An 8,323-nucleotide genomic window follows, 5' to 3' on the forward strand; every position below is an offset into this window, starting at 1 on the left:
AGTGCTTTGTGTGGTAAGTTTTTTTTTTCATTATTCAAAGTTGAAGTTATGATGTGGATACTGGAACAGATTATAAATATACCACTTTGGCAGCTCAGGTTTTTTTCCGGGATAGGAAGCCTCCGGGTTCATGTGACATATAAGCTTTACAGGTCTGCTCTGGCTGACCCTCCGTTCATCCAGGCTGAACTTTTGTTCAATTAGATTCAGTGATTAATCCCATGAGAAAGAGCATGGCTGAAGGAGGACAGAGGGTAGTGAAGAGTGAAACTTCACGATGAACCCTCCCTCGCCACAGATTTCCAGCTTTTTGTCTTTATAGCACCTCTGATCCGTTCTTTATCTATTAATACCCTCATCTACTCATATCTTGTATATATTTGTGACTATAAGAACATATTCCCTCTGATAGTGTTGTGAAAAGGGGATATATAGCACCGGTCTGTACTGCAAAGTGTTTACAAAAAAAAATCTGTGTTCACATGGCATTGTACACTTGAAAGGAACACAGGGTCCAGCCAGACATTTAGTGGCGCTGGAAAGTGTGACAGAATGCGACGCTGGAAAGGAAGAGACAAATTAGCTACACAAGGCCAAGCACCAAAGACGAGAAAGGGGAGCTGCTGTGTGTTTAAAAGATCTGTACAGAATCACAAAAGGAACCCCTTTTTCTGTTATGGCTGTAAACCTCTGCTGATTTTTGCTGAAACACAACTGAAAGACACACAAGCAGTGCGTGCAGGCTTCCTCATTTCCACTCGTCTGCTACCATCACAGATGTGTCAAGCGTTCATTTTTCACAAATAAGGCTCAAGGGGCTACATGCAGAATTGAAGCTCTATGTGCGTGTGTGAGTATATTTTGATGTGAAGCTGTACCTCCAGTTATGCATCACTGTTCTTAATTATATTTATGGATTGAGTAATTCACTATGCACAGAATGTAATGATTATCTAACAGACATGTTTATTTAACTGATGATTGAAGGTTCTTTGTTAAGTCCAAGGCAAATTTCCCTCTAGGACAATAATGTTTATCTTGTCTTATATCCTGATTCCAGAAACCAGGATGCGCCCATATCCTGATTTTCCTACCTGGAGAACTCAAAAAGAAAACATGACACTGTGGCATGAATACACCTAACGCCAGCTTCTGAGCGCAGACTGTGCAAATCTGGCCCTTAACACTAACCCAGCCAGTGGGGTAAAGGGGTTATTAATAATTGATACCATGAAAAATAGCGAGGGGAAAGTTAGGCACTGTGTTCATGCAACTTCAAGCCAACATTTAAAAAGATACAACTAGAGCTGAAACGATTCCTCGAACAACTCGAATAATTCGATTACAAAAATTCATTGAGGAATTTTTGCTGCCTCGAGGCTTCGTTAAATTTTTTGGGTTTTTTTGCGTCATCAAAACTTTGGTATGAGTATAAAACACGTTTAATGTAGCTGCAGCTACCTGCTCCTCTCTCTTACACACAGACACTTCAGTGCTAACACACACGAGCGCGGCGCGCAGCACACAGTTGATCCATGATCTATACGAACCAGTTGGGAACACGTGATCCGGTCAAACGGTCGGCTTATCTCCGTTCACTCTCTCCGTGTTTGCAGCTAACGTAATGATAGCAACGTCCTCACAGTCTCTGTCATAGACACGTCTATGGTCTCTGTAGTCTGTGGGCGCGCTGAATGCACGCCTTGACCAGTGAATCAGAAAGTGAATTTGGGACCCTGTCAGTAATATGGTGAGTGTCAGCAGCTGTAGAGCAGAGGGGGTTGGTTGTAACGATGGTTGTAACAAGCAGGCGCTACCATGGTAGCTGCAAAGAAGCAGGTTTGTAGGGACGACCCAAGAAGAGCTAAACGTTAATTAAGCAAAAGTATGATTTATTCGATTACTCGATTAATCGATCGGGATATTCAATAGAATACTCGATTACTAAAATATTCTATAGCTGCAGCTCTAGATACAACTAATATACAAATATGAATTATCGAAATAGCAGTATGTAGTGTCAAAGACAGTGGCTCTGACGTGTTATTTTCTCATATTTATTATAGTTTTGGGGGATTTTACTTCAGAAAGTAAATTCTTAAGAAATATGAATCAATGGTTTTCACAACTTTGATCATCAGCCATTGAATGGTTGTGTCTTGAAGGATACATTAACACTGACTGAATTGAATAGGTTAAAAATTAAATTTGATAATGAAAGAAGAATTGCAAACAATTGCTTGTTACTTATCAGCCATCTATTATTATTATTATTATGTTTAAGGCCAGAGAAGGTTTGTACGTAAAAAAAAAAACCCCAAAAAACTATACACTGGTGCACAAGAAGAAAGTTTGTCTTTTTTATTTTCTACACAAATTGTACATGAATGAAAATGAATTACATTGATTTTTTTCATTATTATTATTTTTTTTATTGTGGGAATGGGAGGATAACCTGGAGCTATCCCAGAGTAAACATTGTGACGATACAACATTTAAACTAGTGGGCTTGTTCTTGAGATTTTGTCAAGCTGCTGATCACTGTGCAGAGGCCAGTGAGGCAGACAGGGTATGGATGTGCAGCAGGACTTGAATATTGCATTTAACTTGGATGAAAAAAAGAGACTCCAGAGATTAGTTCCTCCGTGCTAAATGCATATTTCCAATTTCATCTTCCTGTTTTTTGGGGTTTTTTTAAAAATCTGACCACAGTCGTGTGGACGGGAGGAAAAACCGGAGCTATCCCGGAGTAAACCTCGTGACGATTCAACATTTAAACAAAAGGGCTCTTCTGAAGTCACACCAAAGAAATGTCAATATTTTTTTCCGAAGAACGATCTAACCCTCTCTTTGACAGAGCAGCAGAATCTGCAGAACGCGTTGGGCCTCTTTTGCTTCATCAAGTGATTTTTCACAGATTCTGAAATGTTATTTTCAATACCTGGAGACCCCAGCTTCATGAAAAGTAGCACCGTTTGTTTACCACCCATCTTCTGGTGTAGGTCTTTGAAAATAGCCTTGTGTAGGCTTGTGACCGTTTCTTTGGTTACTAGAAAATCTAGATCTTTGACATCTTCCCATATTTTCCTAAACAAGCTTTCGATGATGGTATTTGGTGATACCAAGCTGTCCTTCACCTTTGCCTTTTGAAAAGCAAGGATAACTAACTGCTCCACAACTAGTCTGACAGCTAATCTTTTGCCATCTTCAAGTGCCGCAAGATTTTCTGCCACATCTGACACTGCGAAAGGTACACTCTCAGTGACCTCCGTTAGCTGTGATGATAACTCCACATCTGGTTCATCCTGCATGTTATCAAACATTAGCAAAGAAATGTTAGTGGAAGCCTTTAGCCATGGTCTTGGTGTTACTGATCGTCTGTCTTCTTGAGGGGACGTCTCAGTGTCGCCTTTTGTTGTGTAATCCTGTGTGAAATAAGACTCTGGCTCAGTGGAAGAAGTTAGACTCGTGGTGACATCTTGTGACACGAGAGTTGGTGTTACTGACTTTCTGTTTTTTAAACAGGAAGTCTTTTTGCTGCTTTGAATTTCTTCGGAATCAGACTCCAACTCAGTCGTTGAAGGTACGCTCTTAGTGACCTTTGATGACTTTGACGGTGATGCTGGCTTTCTGTTTTTTAAACAAGAAGTCTTTGTGTCACTTCCACTATCTGTGAAACTAGACTCTGACTCTGAGTCCCATAAATTAATGTCTGCAATAATACCGCTGTCATTCTTTTCTGGAACATTTCTGGAGCATACTGTTACTACAGGTTCACCTTTGATTACCCAGGGCAACTTTTCTTGTCTTGAAGTGTGTTTCCTGCTGTCAATGCTGGTACTGGCCTTGTCTGGACGTCTGTAGCTAACTCTAGTTTCTAGAGGTATATCTTTGATGATCCCGGGCAATGTTTGGGCCCGTATAGTGGTTGTCCTGCTGTAAGTGCTGGTCGTGGCCTTGTCTGGAAATCTGGAGCTCTCTCTAGTTTCTAGAGATTTAACTTTGATGATCCCAGGCAACTTTTTGTCCGATGAAGTGGGTGACCCACTGTCACTGCTGGTGCTGCCCTTATCCCACCATGTAACCTTCTTGGATGTAGAACATTCAACTTTGTCCTGTAGTCCTGTTTGTCCTGACGTTAAGTCAATGCTGGTGCTTTTCTTGTCTGGACATCTGGAACTCTCTCTAGTTTCTAGAGGTTTAACTTTGATGATCCCAGGCAATGTTTTGGCCTGTATAGTGGTTGTCCTGCTGTCAGTGCTGGTCCTGGCCTTGTCTGGAAATCTGGAGCTCTCTCTAGTTTCTAGAGGTTTAACTTTGATGATCCCAGGCAACTTTTTGTCCGATAAATTGGGTGACCCACTGTCACTGCTGGTGCTGCCCATATCCCACCATCTAACCTTCTTGGATTTAGAACATTTAACTTTGTCCTGTAGTCCTATTTGTCCTGACATTAGGTCATTGCTGGCGCTTCCCTTGTCTGGAAATCTGGAACTCTCTCTAGTTTCGAGAGGTTTAACTTTGGTGATTCTGGGCATTGTTTTGGCCCATAACGTGATTGTCCTGCTGTCATTGCTGGTTCTGGCCTTGTCTGAAAATCTGGAGCTCTCTCTAGTTTCTAGAGGTTTAACTTTGATGATCCCAGGCAACTTTTTGTCCGATGAAGTGGGTGTCCCACTGTCACTGCTGGTGCTGTCATCATCCCACCAGCTGTCGTTGTCCAGACAACATTTGGCCTCTTTCCTTGTTTGAGAACTTTCAACTTTGTCTATCCTAGACAACTTTGACTCCGTTGAAGTGGACCTCCTATCTATACGACTGGCTATCAGAGGCTCAGCTGCCAAAAGTTCACTCTCAGTTTCTTTTGGTAACTGGGATGACATAACGTCTACGTCTGCTATACAGCACATCACCCTGTCACTATATTTGCAAGCCTGAAACCTCTGCCACCATCTCATCATTCCAAAGAAACTCCACACTTTGCTAAGTATATCATTATAGATGATGGGAGGTGGCTGGGAAGGAGATGCCCACCTGTTATTTTCTGGTTCTTGAAATATCTCTGATACCTTATTGCTGTGTGTGATGTAGTCGAAGAGGAGGTCACTCAGTTCTTTTGAAAATAATTGGACGTCATCTTTTGTCATATCATTTCTTTCATCGACCAAATGTAACTCTTTGTCATCCTTTTCCACAAACAAAGAGTCAACAGTGGTAGACAATAAAAGCATAGACGCTCTGCTTTCCTCCTTGTAGACAGGGCAACATTTCATTTTCAGCTGTGCCAAAATACGCTGTATCGATATTCTGGCAAAGCTCTTTAAAAAAAATGTTTTAATCTTCTCCCCGACCCTCTTCAAAATGTCTTTGTTAGTTATCTTTTTGGATGTTGAGCAAGATGCACTCATTTCTTTTTCAAACACCTGAGTGATGTGCTCTGCAATACTTTGAATATCCTGACTGCTGTCACTTTGGAGAATCTCTAACTCGCTGCTTTTCAACAGACTTGAAATAGGTGTTGTGAGATTACTTAACTCCTTACTTATAATTTCTTGGATCTCTTGTGTTGTTGAACTGGAGTGCAATCCTCTTGAGACCTCTGAACCTTTTGGAGAGTTGGAGGTTTTTGACTTGAATGACATGGATTTAGACTGACTGCTGTTCGTGTTTTCAGTCACCTCCAACTGTTGTCTGTCATCTGTCCCTTGTTTGAAGATATTCTTCCAGATTGATTCTGATCCTGGTTTGCATACACGGTGGATCTTATCCAGAAATGCTTTTAACACATTTGAAGTATGAGTAACCATAACATTGAGCTGCTCAGGTGGGGTGATGCGAGGATTAATTTCTGGTTTGTCAATGCTCGCACTAGCGATGATCGCAGAGTTCGCACTTCTTGTAACCTCTTTCACTATCGAACTTCTCAAGCTTCTTGAACTGGTACAATCAGCTACGTCACCGACCAAAAACACTGTAGCAAAGCCTTGTGTAACTGAGTCACCAAGCTTGGCCTCAACATGCTCCTCGGATATGGTATCGTTTATGCTCTTAACATTTTTCACTACGTTATTTGTTACCAATGTAATGATGCCCATCAGCAGTTCTGCCAACAAAACTTTTGTGGTGTCATCAGGAGTGCTATTTTTTAACAATTCCCATTGATCGTGTGTGATCCTATCATAAAAGGATTCAATTATTGGGAGTGTATGACACACAGCAGTGTCCTGCATACCTAAACTGTGCTTTGAAGGCCCCTTTCCATCCATGTTGTTAGTATTATTATGGTATTCCACGCAAGTTTAAATTTTTAAACGTCAGTCGATCTGTTTCCCTGTACTGGTCCGTTTGTGTCACACTTGCAGAAATGACTGAAGACTGAATATTTTCTGTCTCACCAGATGTGTGTCATAGATCAAAGGACAATAAGCCCCACCCCTAAGCTGTCTGTAAACATGTTGCTAGAAATCACAAGCCCCGCCCCAAACACATACTGATGCGTGATGTCATAAAGGTTTTGTTTTTCATTCTTCCACATATTCATGAGTGTTCTGTGATGATTCGATTTGACTTGGTCCATTAGAATATTCATGTTGCCTGCTGCCCCTTAAACAGAACAAAGTAAATGTAGCTTAGCAACTGTTGCTAGGCACTGACAGAACGCTGCCTTTTCTAAACAGAGTCCCAGGCATTGACATAAAAACTCGACACAACAGAGCCTGCGTCCGCCAACCAATTTGATACGTCACAGCGGCCGCCATATTGTGAGGGTCAAGTCTGCCCTGTCAACCCAAACAAGTCAATTTGACAGCGATGTGTTTTCTAAAGAAAACCACAATAATATACATTTACATGACTGTGAAGAATCATTGCATTCATTTTTAACGTACTTATAATTATGAATGTAGCATACTTATAGAAAGTATTGAGAGGAAATGGAAGGAAATGGGATATTGTAACTGCTGTACTCTACTTTTTGAGCAGTAATATGATGTCGCCCATGACAAAAATATGCAAAAGGTGTTTATTTACATACAATGTGACATTTATGTTCAATGAACATGTACATTAGGGCACGCTACAACAGTTTTGTGGAACAAATGTAGATATTTACATATATTTACACACAATAACATTTAACTGTTATACATTTATTTGTTACATATTTACCTATGACATAATTATCATGAAACATGTATCTATTATTACATATTTATTATTATCTATTAACCTATCACATAACATTTTCATTCTTACATATTCATCTTTACACTACGTTACATTTACCTATTTCATATTTATTATTATATAGTACATTAAATTTGTATTTATTTTTACATATTAACTTATCACATTCCATACTTTTTTATTGTTTCATATTTACCTGTTATAATACCCATTTATTTAATGTTACATATTTACCTATTATACTACATGTTTATTTATTGTTACACATTTACCTATTACATTACATATTTTTTTATTGTTACATATTAACTTATCACGTTACATATGTATTTATTGTTAGATATTTACCTAATTTATTACATATTTATTCATTAGTACATATTTACCTATGAAATTACTTTATAAACCTTGGAAAAGGACTGTCTAAAGCCTGGTTCACACGGCAGGATAATTACGCCGATTTTGGCCCCGATTCTCCCCTTCCGATAATCTTAAGGACGCTCCGATCATCATAAGATAATCTTATATGATCATCCTGCCGTGTGTGGTGTGTTCAGACCGTTCTCGTCCGGTCGGAAGAATGTCGGGACCGCTCCGATCTCAAATCGGGGATATTCAACATGTTGGATTGTTTTGACCCGATCTCTCATCATGTGTGGTGTCCCCGATGAGAAAACGAGCATGAGCCTGTTGAATGTGACGCATAGCCAATCAGAAAGCGAGGTGACGTTGTAGCGAAATCACCGGTCAACTACTCACCTCCATATCAACATGTAGAAAGTACAGTTCATGCTCCCGTTGTCTCCGCTCCTTTGACCGACTCCTCTTTTTAAAAGCGTGTTTTTCAGATAAAAACACAGCACAAACAATCCCTATTACATCCTCTTCGTCCGTTTGTTGACTCTGGAATCACATTTGATCTCGAGAGGTTTTGCGAGATTTCCTGTCTGATCGGGGGACGTTCGCGAGTGAAATCGGTTGGTGTGTGGTGTGATGCTGTTGCCGTGTGGCCGCACACCACACACTGTACGACCAAAACTGTAAAACCTCTGATTATTTATCGCCATGTGTGTGGTCTCTCAAGTTTGGGAAATCGGCCGACAATTTTAAAATCCTGCCGTGTGAACCAGCCTTTACA

Source organism: Symphodus melops (genome assembly GCF_947650265.1).
Source record: "Symphodus melops genome assembly, chromosome: 19".
In the NCBI taxonomy this organism is placed as follows: domain Eukaryota; kingdom Metazoa; phylum Chordata; class Actinopteri; order Labriformes; family Labridae; genus Symphodus; species Symphodus melops.